The 18171-nt window shown below is 38.5% G+C and overlaps 1 protein-coding gene across 6 annotated transcripts in view; it reads right to left on the bottom strand.

Annotated features, from left to right (window-relative positions):
* Positions 1–18171, bottom strand: part of GTDC1 (glycosyltransferase like domain containing 1) — a 343668-nt gene that overhangs the window by 303485 nt on the left and 22012 nt on the right. For all 6 annotated transcript variants that reach the window (XR_012044289.1, XM_072874173.1, XM_072874179.1 and 3 more), the window contains one exon: positions 12845–13033. The gene's annotated coding sequence lies outside the window, so the exon portion shown is untranslated. The remainder of the gene's footprint in view (positions 1–12844; positions 13034–18171) is intronic.

Below are 18171 nucleotides of genomic sequence, written 5' to 3'. Positions count from 1 at the left end.
CTCAAAATATGCAAACTTGGTTGCCTATGACTTGCACATAAACCTGAATTATGGCATTTAAATCCATTCATTAAAAGCTAAGCACTCAAATGGTCTGAAGACAGAAGTTTAAGCAAAAGCAACTACTCCCTCAACCAGGATCAGCGAGCAGTTACTCCAAGGGTCAAACCCCAGAGGTTGGGACTGGGGGGCGTCTGAAATTTAAGTCCTAATTCTTGCGTTTTTAAGGTGACACATTGCTGCTCTCCTCTTCCCCACCCCGGCCTGCAGCTCTGCGACTTTCCGTGAGGTTGGTGAGGTTTCTTTGAAAAACCAAAACCAAGTGGCAAGCTCATGTGCTGGGTACGGGAGGGTGCTCTCAGAACGCTCACAGCATCACTTTTCATCTTCTAAGACATAAATTCATGTGATCTTTTAACAACTATTTATTTCACACCAAACCAGATATCTCCCTAAAGCCTACCAATACAGCCTGCAGGCATATTTCTTAATAAAGTACTGAATCCTTGTATACTTCAAATTTGCATAGCAAAGGGATGAATCAACTATCACAGAAGTAGTAACACTGTGCAGCAACTGCTCACCTCTTGCAGAAGAAAAAAAAATAATCCTTGTTTATTGGGTTTGGGTGGGACTCTACACCAAGCGCCTTTCTTCACGTTTCACAATTGTGAAATACCATTTTCTTGCAGAACTGTGACAAGCACGACTGCTGTTCACGCTATTCAATGCATCAGCTATGTTCATGCAATTTGTATTTTGCATATGTAAACTACGGCATTTGTAGATTTTCTTTGTTTCTGCTTAAAGGTTAATGCAATTATACAACAACGATTTAACTAAATTAAATCATATTAGTAAGAAAATTATTTTGTTGGAATATTTCAGATAATTTCCTGTATTACCTTTGCTGTAAACAGAAGTATTTCTGCCAACAGAAATGCTTCAGTTTTAACAAAACTAGCAAACTATGGGATTTCCAGCAGCACCTACATTAAGTGATATATCAATAAATCTTTCTCTCTCTCTCTCTTTTTCTTTTAAGACATACAAGGTGTTACATCAGGACTGCATTTGACAGAATTAAATCAGTCTGTTGTCCTGGCTGCGTTTAAGTGTTCAGAAAATAAGTAGTTATATTCGAAAACAAGGAATGAAGCCCCCAGAAATTAAGACGTGAATTCTGCACATTTGTTTAGAGCACAAGGGTAACTTCTATCTAAAGAACCAGACACAGGTAAGTAGCAGAGGAAAGTCCAGCAAGCAAGCTCCTGCCCACATGCTCCTCTGAGAAATATTTACGGTGAAATTAACACTTTTTGCACTAATGGATCACAATTAAAGCTTTTCAAAAACTACTAGAGGAGGAGATCTACTGAAAAACTGTGATGGAGGCTATCAACGGATGATACAGCATCTCCTATGATCTAAAAAAATCCTTATCTGCTACACAGCAGAACATAAGCTAGTAGGGGAGACTAACAACTCATTTCTTTATGAAGACATTCCTCCGGTGCGCTCTCTCAGGACTGGGCACAAGTGGAATATTGTATATTCTTATTATCTTGACTACAGTCACAGAAAACCAGGTATAACACACAATGAATTTCCATGTTCAAAACACGACGCAGCTTTACGTTTCCTACCTATACGAAGCCATTGGCACTGTCCCATGCAAGCAACGGCGCGATGTAATCTCCTAAACAGTGCCATGACAACTAATGTAATTATACCGAAATAGTATTAGCTATATTTATATTGGGGATAGTCTTACCACAGTTCTTAAAGACCTGTTCTGCTGCTCAGGAATTAACCTTATCTCCTCAGCCCTGTAACAGCATAATTAGTCATTTTGACATTTTGCCTTCTGCGGTGACTAACAAACTCCTCCCACTCTTATAATTCAGTGGAGATAGCTCAGATTTAAATTATATGGTTCAGGTAATATAGACTCACATGATCTCATTTTTTCCTAATATCTTCTTTTAATTCACTGAAATGAACTAAAGGAATTGTGTTAAGTGTTTCCTGCCACCCCCAAGTGGAAATTTGGCGGTTTTTGCTAAGCACAAATATCAAACCTGATACCTGAAGGAGCTTCCATAGTAAGATTTCAGGTTAACATCTTCCAGTCAAAAAAGAAAATAAAGTTTTACTCCCTTCCCCCCAAATTCAGCTAATACAAGGTCACCCTCCAGCTCACCACAGCCCCGCCAGTCAGCGAGCCTTTGGCATGGAGGGGCTCTGCACAGACCCCTTTTCTACCGTTTTTTTTTTGCCATATTTTTTACCGGTTTTGCCGTAAGTACATGCAATAAAACACCGAGACTTCTGCAATAACAAAATGGTTCAACTGTCAGGAGTCTACACAAATGTGCTCCAACACATACATGGTACAAATTAACCAAAAATACCTCTATCGTGTGTAAACTTGCAATATTATTTAAATTTATTTAAATTATTATTTAAATCACATAGTTCTTAGACTCCAGTTTTACGAAACACAGCACCAGCGCCCGCTGTACCAGGCTGCCGAAGAAAGTCAATTCTAGTCAAATATTTTCTTTTGACTGAAGTGCAAATTGCATGATCTGAATGAGTACGAACTAATTAGCAAAGCAGGTACCCACGAGCTGTGGGTAACTTCTCACTCTGCAGGCTACCTAACAGCAGATACTTCATGACTTTTAATGACCATAAGCATGACAGAAACAACTGAATCTCATTCGGCCAACAAAATACAAAGGTATTTTCAGAGATGTTCTTACTGTTTATTAGTAATACTGAAGTGGAAGTTAGCACTTAAAATACTTTGAAGAACTACCCTTACTTTTGTGTTTAAAGCACTGGAGGTATGATTATGGCGTGCAAATCCCTTTGGACTAAATGCCCTCATCAAAACATCTTATAGGTACATTAAAAATTGCATGGTCATAAACAACTCCAGCAGCTTGGAGCTTGAGTTGGTATCGCAGTGATCTTTGCAATTCATAAACATCAGCACTTGGGATAGTTTGCATGGGAATACAAGCAACTAATTATTATCTGTTGCTTAAGGGCACGTATGGTGTGCTCTACAGGTATCGCCACTGCTTTTTGCCTAATGTATTGCCTCTTGAAGTCTTTCAATATAACAACTTGCTGATATACTCTAAAGCATTTCTAGTGTTACCAAACTGCTTTATATTCAAAGAGAACACACTGCAACTTCCAAAAGATGTTGCTAGGAAAGAAGTAGTTACAAAACTGTATTGGACTGGCAAATAGCAATTTCATATTGTTCACTGAGAGACAAACTTGTTATTTAGCATAGAGACAGTTTTTTGACAAAAATATTGATGCTTTATAAACCAAAAAAAAAAGTGCAAGTCAGTATCTTTTTACGGAAACTACTTGATTTTGCAATATTATCAGAACTTCTACCTTAATGACCAATTTAAAAAACAAAATTAACTTACAGTTTATCAGCTATGTCTTTTTGCATTGATGTCATTAAAAAAAGCAGATCTGTTGGGGCAGGGTGGGGGAATATTGGAGGACAGAGAGCTGCACAGTAAAAAATTCTTAATACGACAGTGCATAGAGTACACTGTAGTTAAAAATATAGTAGTAAATATTTCTGTTGGCTCTTTGATGATAAATACTTTTTCTCTGATGTATGACTAAAAACATGAAATTAAGTACTGCCTCCGGATTACTTCTGCCAACAGTCAAACCTACATGGAAAAGGGAAAAAGTGCTACATGATCATTTAAGGGAGCCAGTGGCTTCTCTAAATTATGCTCCCCAAGAACCCATCCTGTGGCTGAAGCATAACATACCTCGATTGCATCTCCTTGTGCCAACTTGTTCTCACCGCTGCTATACAGCAGTGTGTTATTTTTCTATAGCTGAAAATCCCTAGATGCCAGAAGTCAGTTTAAAGGGAACTTTATATTGATGGAACAGCCTCAAGAAGAGCTAACCTGGGCTGAGAGTCTGAGCCAACAATAACTTAAGGCTCCTTCACCCCTAAACATTGAACACCGAGACGTTCCAAAACCTTTAGAAAAACGACAACCAAAACCTGCAAAAACTTGCTGTCATGGCTACAACCAGCAAAATACGCTACTAGAAATAAAGGTTACCATCAGCCTGTTATTCAGAGACTGTATTTTAGAGTGAATTTTAAAGCAGATAAAGTATAATTACTCAAACTAGAAGACACTTAAGGTCAATTACCCAATTATGATAGAGAAAAAAGAAGGTTAGTGATAAACAAAAGTCAATCAACCTTGAAAAAAGACAGCAAAAATTGCCCCTACAACATGACTGGGGAGAGAACTCTGCATAGTCGCCTCCAAATTCTTTCATCCCAATTTTTGACTAGCTGACATCAAGTTTTGAGGTGCATCAGCCATCAACTTTGGAGAATCTCAGTCCTGACTTTGGCTCACAAAATGCTTACACTGCATCTTTTCACTAAATTTAGTCATTCCAAAAAGACATTAAGAATCCTGTTTGAAACCCTGTTAAAATGATCACTCCGTGCAATACTTCGGGTTCTTACCATTTTACTTCAAAGCAGAATTTGGCCCATTAAGCCTAACTCAGTATTTTCCACCCAGAACTGTAAACATTACTTTCATTTCTTCATGTAAGTGATTGGTGTGATTGGTATGATTGGTAAGGCGTAGTTTCAATATTACAAATAATGAGGCAGCACAAATTCTAGAAAATGAAAGCTTCCTGAGCAAAACTAACAGCCTCTTCAAACACTATTCGTAATGTTTTGTTATTAACTATTTCCTCACTAAATGACTTTTTTTTTAATTTAGATTCACAGATATGCAAGGCTGCTAAATAAAACAGCGATTCAAAGACTGAAGACATTTTACACATGGTTTACAGCTAATGAATTTTGAAAGTTGAAAGAAAACATTGCAAAGAAGTTACTTAAAAACAGTAGTGAGATTCTGTAAATAGATTCTACTCTTCAAAAGAAAATCAGTCACTGCATGCAGCTTTAAAGCCAGTCTTTCAAGTTAGGACTAAACTAAACCTTTATTTAGCAAAATGACACTAAATAAAAAACATTACTAAAAGATGCAAGTGTAAAAATGCTACTTCTCATCCCCAAAATACCCTTTTTTTTTGGTACAAGAAGCTGTACAGGTTCCAACAGCACTGCATGCATGAGTGAGTTGGGGGCCCCACTCGTTTAAGTTATTTCTCCATGACTTCACTATTATGTGCTTCTAGGAAGATAAACAGGACGGTTCCATCTTCGTGATGGGGAAATCTTTGTGAATGACGGCAATATTAGGCAGATGAGTGGCTCCCATTTAACTCATTGCCAGTCACATCTATGAAGTTATGCACAAGACTACACCAAAACACTGTTTCTCAGTCTGCGGCGCAATAAGGCTTTCATATGTGGTTATCTTTGATGCCTTAGTGAAATTTTTCTGTTTGTTCCATGATGTAACATGAAGTCTAGAAACAAAATACCCTCTTAATTCACGGACTGATAATCATTGCTACGCTACTTACATGGAGATGCATAGCTGTTTACAACCATTGCAGAAACCCCAATGATTAGGACTGGGGGGACATTTTAGGACCCAAAGCCCTAAAATGTCTAGGGCTTCGGATTTCTTCCAAGGTATCAAAGATCTAATAATGTAGCCTCTCATGAAGAACCCAAAATGGATGTCTCCATTTAAAGCGAAGTAGAGTTGAACATAAATCAATAAAAGTAGCACGTATCATTACAACTTGCTGGCAGCTAATGCGTAGGGTCCTTTCAAACACCACGAGAAAGTTGTAAGTGCGGTGAGTAGCAGCATCTGAGCTAGCTTAATCTAGCTAGCAGAGATAAAACACCAAAGCCAGAAGGAAGCTTTAGCAACCAAGATAAACATTTTCCAAGAATACACAGTATGTAATTACGTTGCTGCCATATGCAAATCCGGTGTCACTGCATCTGCACTGCTGCTGGTACCCAGAATACCTAGACCGACTTGGTATAGGTATGTTTAGCATATCTTTAAAACAACACACCTTCCGTTTCGTGTCTGAAGACCTATCCTTTGATTTGCTGAAATGTGAATATAAAAAAGCAGAAATCCTTACAAAGAAATGATAATAGCTAGCTGCTTTGATACCTATGGCAACATGACTAAAAACAAGCAATTCAAAGAAACAACTAATTCAGTTTAAAATTATGAAGGTATGAGGGTTTTTTTGTGGTATTTAACTTATCTGCAAGGCTCTTTCATCCAATTTTGTAAAGAAGTGTAAGTAGCCATTCTGAATTGATTATTACAACTTTAGGATGAGTGACACTTGACTGAAAAAGTAAAAGGATGTCAGTCTCCTTTGTTTTCAGTTTTAAAGAAGGAACACGAAAATGCTCTTCTCCCTCCGTGCTCTTCCATTCAAAAAAGAAAAGTAAAGATTGTGGTTTGGGCCCATGGTCTTGGACTCCGCTCTGCCTCCACAATGATCAAATACATAGAAATACTTAATCTGGTAGTTTAGGTAAAATTCTGCAGCAGTCTGGACAATGCAAGCTGAACATAAAGTCCTATTTTACTAAAATTAGGTCATATTCCTGTACACAGGATGTCTGCAGGATTTGGTCCAAGTCACCTGTAGTCTATATTCTTCCAATGCATTAGAAGTTACCAGAATACCATATGGCTCTTCTTTCCTGCAGCAATTCAAGAAATTCAAGGATGCAGGCATCCACTCAATTTTTTTTCTTTTTCTTTCTAAAATTTATGTTTGGATCCCAGCAATTCATCTTGTGCCATAAAACGTTTATGGTTTCAACTTGTATGGAGAATCCAGCAGCCTTCAGAGATCGAAGGGCCATTCTTACTGTCAAAACTGTAAGCTTCACAATGGTAACTTCATTTTCATTACAGTTTCACAAAAGATACAGAAATACATAAACTCTTTTAGCTGCCAATAGCCTTACAGAATAAAAATAGGCAACACCAACCAGTACCTTTTTGCTGACCAGAGAACACACAATTAGCTTTTGTCAAATGCTTCTAGAACTCTACAGTTACTTATGCATTAAGACTATAATTGCCAAAAGAATTATAACATGACACAAAATGCAGCTTTTCTGCTTAAAAAGTTTAAAAAAACCTTTATCTTCTTTCAGTGCAGAAGATAAAAGCATATTTTAAGTCATTATTTCCTCTTTAGGTTTCCCTCCCAGGTGCAGGAAGGGGTTTTAGTTTCCATTCTAAGCTGAGATGAACCAGTTGGCCTAGCAAGCTCATTCAATGCTTCAAAGCTATCACACTACAAATCCAGGTTTTATTTCAAAACTTTTATGCCCCAGGTTAGCCAGGATCAAGAGTTCTGCACAGGCCGTATATGTCCACCCTCAAGAATGACACTACTTCAGTTTTTCACTGTCATCACTAAAATAAATTATATTGATGGGTTATTCAGTGATTTGGATAAGTACATGGTACCTGGAAAGCTACCTAGTAAATCCTTTGACCTCGTTAAAATCTGGATATTTGCTGTAAGAAAGCATGCCACTGTTGTTAAGTTGTAGGCTTTCATTTTCAGCTGCTGCTTCATGAACAAAAGAGCAGAACGAGCCTCACCCTGATCTCAGTGAGAATATTGCTTCCTACAGATCTGCACCCCTATCTGTTACAGGGTCTCTAGGCCAGTAAAAGTTAAATAACCCTTAAGTGAAAGGACAGATAGATAGATAGAGAGGTATTAAAAAGTCCATATTTGGAATACTTTGAGCCCATCCTAAGTGAGATTTTTTTAAGTTGTTTGTAACTGTGCCCCTATACACATCTAAGACATGCTTAGAATTGCCCTGCTACATGAACATATTATTCATGAAAAATTAAAAACACCACCACCACAAACAAACAACATAAAAAAAATAACAAGTAACAAAGTAACAAGACAGAAAATTGGTATTTTAAGATTTACTTCTGCAAAAGCTATTCTGGCTACACCAGGGTCCTACCAAGCATGTTGGCTCAGATGAACTGGCAGCACACCTGCAGGTTCTACCCAGCACCTATGCAGCTGTTGTTTCCTAGCAAACATCTGAATAACAACCCCTGGTTTGTGTCATTTAAAAAAAAAAAAAAAAAAAAGATAAAATACCGTTACAAAGTACGCTGAAACAGTGAGTTAATGAGCTTACATACTGGAAATCACCTAAAAATAATTATTAACTGTTTACCAGAATCCTGTGAAATTTCCAGTAGATAATATTCAAATTCAAGTTGTCAGGAAAAAAAACAGAAAAAGAACACATCGGCCTAGGTATAAACATATATGAGTACATACAATGCACCAACTCAAGTTCTACACTTGCCTTTTCTTCTGCATGGGAAAAGCCCATGCTACACCCCTCTGAAAAAATACAGCAATCTTCCCCCACACCTCAGCCACTTCCAGACCAAAGTGCAGCATGACATTTGATATGCACGCTTTCGATCCACGCTTTGCAAGCGTGTGGTAAAGTCCTTTTTAAAGATGATGTGAATTACAGGTATGCAGATGGAAGTGCTAGAAGGGGTTCTAGTTTCAGTCTCTGAAGTACCTTCACGGCAGTAACCACATGATTCAAAACTGTCTGTACTCACTGCTGCTACCATTTGAACACAGGATATCGTTTTGCTTTGCACTAAGACGTATTCCTCACATTTTAAAGCACCACATTTTCATAATTTGGCAAAAAAAGACAAGCTTCTAGCAATAACGGCCTAAAAGAGCAAAGGAAGACTTCGGAATTTTTCCTGCTTTTAAATTAAGCTTTATCATTTTTAAGCCTCTAATAATTTCAAAAAATTCCTACTTCATCAGCTAGGCTTCCATTAGGCTTTTACTTGTGAAAAGCGGCCTTGTTAAAAATGAAATTGATTCAGTTTAAAACATAGTTGCATGTCCTTTGTGAAAAGGGCAATTGACCACAAAAGAAAAATGTATGAAGTCAAAAGGAATTGCCTTCAAACAATAAAAATGCATCAGATACAGTGCACAGATGCACCCCACAACCCAGCTGGTCATCAGCACTCCAGTTTCATCCCACCACTTTTCCAGACAAGCTGAAGGCTCAGAAAGTGCAGTGGGAAGGGCTTGCCCCTGTGCTTGCAAACTGCGTAGGAGAGAGGTAGTTGAGAGAAGTCCACAGGAGAGGACAGTCCTTGGAGGCACTCATCCTTCTAGACCTGCATAGCCAAGAACACAACTGTCACCTTTGTAATTCTGCAGCCTGCATGCTGTCTTGCATTTTTACTAGCACCACAGTGCAGCAAAGGAGCCAACAGCTGAGACGCACCCTAAATTCTTTTACACTTAACGACGACACTTGCATATCAAAGCCTACATGTGGAAATCACCAACGTTTATGGAGCCACTTAACTGCACACCGAAGCTTGAAACGAGTTACAGATGAACAGGTTGTGCTTACATACCCAGTATACGCCTGACACAAATAAATGAGAAACTGGAAGTTGGTTACCTGGGTGAGTGGCACTGGGGGTCTCCACCTAATCTCCACTCACCCCAATAAACACCCATCTGCCCTTGGACTTGCTATTGCTCTGCACGTGCCAGTCGTATTTCAGTGCATGTCCCTCCCCTATGCTCTACACCGTATGAAGTTACGCATGATGAAAGTATTTTAGAAAAAATACCTAAGTAACTTGGAGCCATGTTTTCAAAAGGAGAAGTGAAAATGTCATGAAGTTACAATGAGACTTGGGTACCTAAATGTCTAAATTGTTTCTGAAAATGGCAGTTCAGTAAAGACTCTTAAAAGCTTTTGAAAATCTTATCCTGTATAATGTCAATCATAGCTCTGTCTTCATGAGATACACAATTTTTACAGTTTATGGTAAAAAATACACAATGTGTAATACTTGTGTGAACTAGCATTTCTTTTTTTCCCCCCATCCCATCAAGCTCACTCACTCGGGGATTGCATCAGAGGCAAGAGAGCTGTTCTTCCTACATGAGGCTGTTTCTTCCCAGCTCTGAGCAGGGGCTGTGCTGCCTGTCCTCTTCCACCTGCTGATACATACCAGAAGACAACACTACTTTAAGTTTACGTGACTTTCATCTCTGCCCAACTTGCAAGGCTACTGTGGGCCCTGCTTGGCTGTGCAAGAAGCAGCCTCAGAGGCATTACAGGTCTTTAACCTCTGGCAAAACCCCCCACTGAGAAAGCATCGTGGTGGTGGTGGTTAGCAATTTGTGGAAGAAGGGAAGGGCCTGGAGTTTGTTGTTTACTCCTGTATCTCAAATTTAATTAAATTTGAAACATGGCAGAATTTAGGACACAGACAAATAATTAAAACATTAATCATAAATGAATTCATAACTTAAACATATATGCTGCTTGGCATTTCATTTCACGTGAATAACCGAAAGTCTGTTATTTCCTGTAGTAAGTTACGATTTATATCTTTGACCCCTTTCCTCAATCTCATGTATATCATCTTCCTGGAACAGATGTACCTACATGCCCAAGCTATGGGCATAATACCTTCTCCAACCATCGTGGACAGTAATACCACCTACAAATTGCTGATACTGTAGTACGTGAAAGCTTTTATTCAGCGTTTCCACTCTTTGGCAATACTTAAATGCACAACTCAAGAACTAGGCTTTCCAAAACACTACTTTGTCAAAAACTTCTTCTTATTTGGTGTTGCTATCTCACTAGCTGCCATGGAAAACAACCAAATTAGGCGAGTCCTTCCTACCTTACATTGAGAATGACATACCATTAATTGATTGCACCCCACGAAATTTTAAAATACAAAAAAAAGTTGTTCTTATACAATTTATTTACTCCCTAAAGACTCCTGACTACTCAACTGATAGTTTTATAATATTCCTTTTTTATTATATTATTATTATTATTAAAGAGATTGAGTGAAGAATGACAGGGAAAAGCCCACATCTTTACAATAAAAAGCAGCTGAAAAAGAGCTTTTTAACAAGACACTTTCTAGAATTTAAAAATAAAAATTCCCTGAAAAACCTAGATGCTAAGACCAAAAATAACTACTGTAAAGACACAGGACATGGCAAGACGAGGGAGGGAAAGAGTATCACAAGCATCAAACAAGCCAATAAAAACTTCATCAGAATAACCGGACTGTAAAAGTTCGAGCAATCTCCAAGCTATGGAGACCTCCAGATAATGCTACTACGACATACAAGTACAGTGCTAGCACAGTGCTGATGCCTCAGAGCCGAATATACAAATCAATTAGGACACTAGAAGAAATATGTCTCAATATAAGCAACACAATCTAAGAAATACTTGAATTCTCTGCTGTCTCCTAAGAGCTTACACTGCAGCCCTTCCCTCGTTGCAGCCCATAATGCTGTCTTTTCATTACTTGACCACGTATTTTAATTTAACACATAGGAGCTTAAAACCTTTAAGCTTGTCACTCTTCTGTCAAATTTAGTACAAGTTGCCTGATGAGTTCCGAAGTTACTGGAAAAGCAAGTGGAAAGAAGAAGGAAGGGCACTGACACAGTGTGTCACACTGGCTTGTTTCCTTAAACGGACCAGGCTTAGAGTAGTTTTACGTGCAGAGAAGCACGAAGCCTTTCCTAAAGAGAAGCAATCCCAGCTGGTTTCACTGTGTTAGAGAGACTGGGGAGTGGGGGATCCTCCCTTAAAATACTGACTGATATGTCCACTACATGCAAAATTCACAAAAAAAGTGATCAGATTTTCTTTTTGTTTCTCTTGCACTTGAAGACAATAAATGTCTTTTACACTTGAAGATACAACCAAATTTATTCATTCTCAGTGTGAGGAACTAATTTTCCCCACCAGAAGTATAAAATACAGTCTCAATTCACCGTTGACTACCACTAGTTTGAAGAGTGCAATTCCACATATTTTGATTGTTTGGTGGAGGAGGTTGGGTGGTAAATAGGGAATACATATCTGAATGGCCAAACATTTTTGGTCGTCTCTTACTATTTCACTGCAGGGCCCACCTGACTCTCAGGTCTGTCACTCGTGTACAGCCGTATGAAACCAGTCTACCTGAATTACAAGTACAGCACAATCGTTAACAGACATACCTCATTCATGATCTTAACTTTTCCCACCTCTGTTGCAAACATGTGAATTCAGGTTTTGATTTAAAAGGAGAAAAAGAGAAGTCAGCAAGCATGTTGCTAATCTTGCCTTGAAGGAAAAATTCCTTTGATTCCCAAAATCTGTAACCTTGTCAGACTCACCATACACTGGAAGCATAGTGTGAACTCCATCATCGTTTTAGGGGCAAGCACAGTAAAAATCGTTAGTAGACATCTACTAAACACCAAGAACTCTGTACTCGTCAAGCTGGGCACAAAAGGCAAGTCTCCTTTTCTTTATGGGGCCATTTAGTGCCACCGCACAACCAAGACAGATGGAGAAAGGTAATCCCCAGGTTACACACACTGAAGTCCTTATTGTAGTCCCTGCTGTCTGCTCTAACAAGCATCACACGGAGAGATAAGAAAAGTTGTTTAATTTGATCCATTAATGATCTTCTGAAAGGTAGCACCTTCACAAACAATTAAGAGTATCATCTCACAAAGTGTAGGATGAAGCCAAACTAATCAATTTGCTCTGGAATTGATGGTACTCTGCAGGGACACAGTGACCCACAAGGAGACAACATACTGCAAGAGCAGGGAGCCCAGGACCCCAACTCTACATTGAACTATTGGCCGTAAGCCACTTAACTCCTATGTCTTGTGTTTTCTGCCTGTCATATAGAGAACTACACACTTTCCCTTTCTCACCTAAGAAACACACCATATTTATCAGAAGTATTATTACCTGCATCCAAAACTGGGAGCAGTAAAATACCAGGCTGTGCCGCTTTAGATGTCTTCAACAAAGCAGTCTGGGAATCTTGTCTACGGATCTCGGTGGTGAGCAGCACTTTTTCCCATCCGTTCTATCTGCTTCAGTCCAATGGACAGATGATAAAGTGCACTTTTCCCAATTGTAATAGCATTCTTAAATCTGAATAGAGTTGGGGGAGAAAACAAAAAAGGATATGAGCTCATCTGGTCTAACTTCCCAACTGTTTTAGGCTAAGACACCTCATCAAAATACTACCCAACACTACATCACCCAAATATTTATCCCAAATACTTTCCTTAGTCTAGTAATGCCTGAAAAAAAAGACTACACTTGCACTAAAGGCAAGAGACAGGAGAGTCCACAATCACCTATGCCCACTGATCATCAAGAGTAGGCAGGTTCACTTACTTTACACTTGATCAAATCTTATAGTGGAGGAGCCAGGTGAGCCTTGCCTCCTCTCCCCCAAGACCCTATCAACCTGACCTGCCATTAAAGGTCCTCTCTACTGCAGATGGCCACCATTATCATTCCAAGCATGTCAGGAAAACACCCCGCCCCACCAGAATTCAAGACAATATACTAATGGCAGTCTTGCAGTGCTGTGTAAGTTAAGGTCAACATTTTACGTGTTTGTCTACTTCATGGTCTCTTTTGTATATGCAGAGACTGCACTAGCCCTTTTGCCATGGCATTATAGTCACCACAGATAATCACACCTCCAAGCCCTCCCCAAGTCACAGAATCAGCGGATGGACGAGGTTGGAGGGGACCTCCAGAGATTGACTAGTCCAAACCCTCTGCTCAAACCAGGGTCAACCACAGCAGGTTCCTCAGGACCACATCAAGTTCTGAGTATCACCATAGACAGAGACTCCACAGCTTCTCTGGGCAACTTGTTCCAATGTTTGACCACTCACAGTGAAAAACTTCTTCCTGTGTTTAAACGGAATTTCCTGTATTTCAGTTGGTGCCCCCGAGCCTACTCATCTTGAGGCTAAACTGTCCCAGCTCTCCCTGCCTCTCCTTGTATCATGCCCGTATTCTCAAAATGGGGTTTCCCAACCTAAGTTTTCTGTACCAGCTACAGTTTTACTGTATTTTGATGACTGAACTACATGACTAACTGTGGATATGTTTCTCCAGTATTCTTTGCATCATCTGAAAAATAAAGCAGCAAAAATTAAATCGCCAACAAAACTGCTCATTAAGTGTAACTGGGCCACGAACACATTGGAGACCCACTAGGTGTAGGTCTTTCTCATCCCATTAAAAGTTACACTTTAAGCAACAGGACATTTTTAATCTTTTCTGTGTCTCAGCTACATATAATCCAAGTTTTTATATCAAAATATTGTGTTGCAATGATTTAATGCTTTGAAATAAATTAGTTTAATATAGCAATATAGGCCAGACAGACAATCCTATTAAAAAAAATACATCAGCTTTGTCTCACAAAGCCTTCTATCACGAAACCATAGTGACCGGCATTAATTATACTTTTGTGGGGTTTTGTTTTTTTTTTTTAGCTTTTAAGCCTTCACTGACGGAAGTCCAAGTTAACCTTTACTTTATTTTGTCCTGGGCTAAATCCACTGCAACATCCTTTTTGCCCTTTTAAATATGGAAACTTTTTGGAAGTCTTCCAGTACTTTGAAATAAATGCATTTACAAGATAGGCAACAATTAACATGAGTGGTTCTAGAGGCTCCTGAGACAAGTTCTCAAATCCCTATGATGTGATGTCCAGATATGTTTATATAATTTTTTTTTTTATTAATAGTTAATTTCAGCAATCACTCCTTTACCATCTTTAGCAAAGTGGGTGTGAACATTATACTCCAAACAAAAAGTGATATGGGAAAGGAGAAAACACTATAATAAAGTGTGTAAAAAGCAAAATTACATTAAAAAGGAAAAAAATACATTGAAACAGTACAAGTTTATGCTTAGTGACATCTAAGAGAAAAAGCTGACTTCTTAGGAGACACACTGAAAATGACCATTTCACCCTGCAGATGGTTGCCTTGGAGCCAGAGGACTAGCTGCATTAGATACAGAGATCAGAAGATTGTGATGTTTATGCACCTAAAAGTTGATATCTGTCCACTTCTCGATTGCAAGTTAGATTACATGTTTCTACTTATTTCTCAAAATGACAAGGTTTAATACTTCACTTCAGTCTTCACAGAAGAACTTAAGTCTCAACAGCAATGAATTTGTCAGAGAGTTTCCAATCCAAGCTTTCGAAGAGATAAGGTAGAAATAGGATGAGAGGATATTTTTCAAAACATAAATTCAAACCGGCAAAGTCTGAGGTCTTTTACTATTGAATACTAAGGGAACTGGTTGAAATAGATCCTGAATCACCTGCAATTATCTTCAAAAGCTCATGGAAGTCAGAAAAGCTCCCAAAGACATGAAGTGCTAGCACAAACAAAGCTAACTCCGAAAGAGAAGAAAATGGAGAAATTAGAATTACAGACAAGTAATCCTTACTTCCATACCAACAGGTTACCAAAACAAGTTATTAAACAATCTGTACACACCTGGAGAACTGGCCGGTCAAGATTTGTCAGGGGGGGGAAGGAAGTGTCACATCAAACTAATCTTAATTTTCCCCCTTGATAAGAAATGCATCTTAACTTCAGTGAGGTTTTTTCACACAACATTTTAGAAAATAAAAAAGAGGAAATATGAACTAGGTTATACCGCTAAGATGCAGCAACATCACAGGATGCAAAACTGCACTGTGGGAGTAAGTACCAGTAGTTTGCTATGAGAATGGCAGACACTGGAAACAGGCAGGAATCTGTGCTCAGTCTCTAGTATGCTTCAGTATTTTCATTGATAGCCTGCAGAACGTACACTTGAAAATCTTAGCAGGTAACAATGAGCTCTGGGAGGTGTTGCACGCAAATGTTACAATTTTAATATATCTTCAACTGAAGTGCCACTTTTGATTGAGAGCTTGAACCCTAAGAAAGAAGTTTAGCAATTAAATTCCAAATTACATTCCCTACAAAGTTCACAGAAACTTAGTAATTTATTTTTTTTTAATGTATATTTAAGTCAGGAATGGTTCTTACAAGTTTCATCCTACCTGAAAAGAAGAGATGAACAATTCCCAGGATCCCTTCCAGATCAAATTTCTACAAGTGTAGTATAGATCTACACTGAAACAATGGAAATGGCGTGGAGAAAAATGGATGAAAAGATGCTTCCCTATCAGTGAAGCAGCACAGAGCCCCAGCACTGCAGGGGCACATCTGCCCAGACCACCCATCCTCACAGATGTCCTGCTAATCTTCACCCCCCAGACTCTAGTTTTTCCATGCTGACCCTCAATCCGGAATAAAAGAATTCAGAAGCAATTTTGAGTAAAGTCTATGTAACTGTCCTCATCCCTACACAAGCTGTTCTGCAAAGAGACACTGCTCAGCCCAGTGTTTTTAAAAACACAAGCATTTTAAAAAGCTATCAGGCAAGTAGTCCTATAGTACTTTTCTCTAATAGCTATGTATACACTATGGCTTTTCAGTAACCAATTAGTAGAATGCAGAAACATTAAGCCTCCAAACTTTTATCATTTTTTTACAGCATATAGAAATTATTTTTTTAATATATCATGATTTTAAAAAGCACAACTAAACAGAGCACTACTACTGTCTTCTAGTTATATTTTTGCTAGGTTTTAATGTCAAAACATTTAAATGATGAACTCTTTATTTGCAGATGACTAATTATGTGTTCCATTTGGGGAACAAGAGTTCAATATCCAAGTATAAAGTAAACAAAATGCATTCTCCTACTTTAAGATTAAAAACTAAAATGCAGACAAAAGAAGTTTCTTCCTCTTATCTGTCAGATCACAAAAGCATCCCATACAACAGGAAAAGGTTGCCAGAAAACCCTAAGACTTTCAAAAAGATATTATTGCGTGTACATGGCTTAGCTCCGAAGCTGAACAAGAAATGACATCCGAGCTTAGGATAGTAAGCCTTTTTGCCAATGAATTTCTTGTAAAGTCAACAATTATAATTTATTCTGATCCTTTGTGTCACCATATTAGTAGTTATTTTTCAGCAATCCCAGAGCAGCAACAAATAATGCCATAGAAGAGGACTGATATAATTACAGGCTGAAAAAGATAGGCCAGCACCCTTACACTCAAAACTACCCTCTGTGGCTCCTTCATACCCCATATGTTGCTAATAAAACTGTTTGAATCATACCTATGAGACAGTTTTACTGATATTGTATCAGGTTCCTAGGTTCTTTGTATGAGATACGATGTCACTAGCACTATAACTATGCAAATTTTGTGATACAGGATCCCACTGGACACAATATTACATACGTAATTCGCAGTATGAAACTGTGCATTAACAATAATTCTAGTGTTATATAAATGAAACCACTATGTTTATTGAAAAGCTCGGCACACTACAATGAAATCAAATTTAAAAAGCAATAAAGAGCGACTGACATGCTCATAGTAAAGATGGCAACATTGGTATTTTTCCCCAAACAATGTAAATTTTGCTTTGTGTTCACTTGACAATGCTTTACAGAAACTTTTAGCACCAACACTAAACAAATGCCACTCTCTCCCCCCACAATATTAATTAATGACTTAAAATAGGAACCTTCTGAGCCCAATTTTTAGAAACAACCATGTGATTTTCAGCAAGGATCTGAACTGTATTCACATACAAGCATGAGTCTCAGTTTCTACTACTAATAAAAGAATAAATGATAAGTGATAAAGACTAAGAACTGCAGCAGTAAAAAACCAACAGCGTGGGGGATATCAACACCCATCTTGCTGAAGCACCTCAGAAGTATCATCTTCTGGTCAGAAAACACCTGCGTTCTAATTCTGCATCTGACTTCAAGTATCTGTATGACCTCAGGCAAACGATGCTTCTTCCCAGCTCACATCGCGTGCAGCAACATCTCTTATCATTTCCTGCGTAAGAATGTGGTCAGTGCTTTATATACATACCTGCAAAAAGGCAGGTCTGAAAGAGCTTAAAAATCAGCGTTGCAGAGGTGCAATCAGAAATCTGATGGTACAAGCAGCTTGATACACACTCCTCTCTTCTCTGTTCCCAGATTTCTTCCCTCTATTAATGTATTGGTTTGCTGCAGGTGGGGAATACTAGGGCTTGTAAAAAGAAGTCTATTTTTGAAATGAATCTGAAAAAAGGTAACAGGCTAGCATGATAAAGTGAGTCTGGTAAAGAGCTAGACTTAGGAGATAAAAGTACGCTATTTCACCAAGGTGCCGTGAG

The sequence above is a fragment of the Ciconia boyciana genome, chromosome 10, assembly GCF_034638445.1.
Source record: "Ciconia boyciana chromosome 10, ASM3463844v1, whole genome shotgun sequence".
NCBI classification, from domain to species: Eukaryota; Metazoa; Chordata; class Aves; order Ciconiiformes; family Ciconiidae; genus Ciconia; species Ciconia boyciana.
This window is presented reverse-complemented; position numbering and strand designations above follow the sequence as displayed.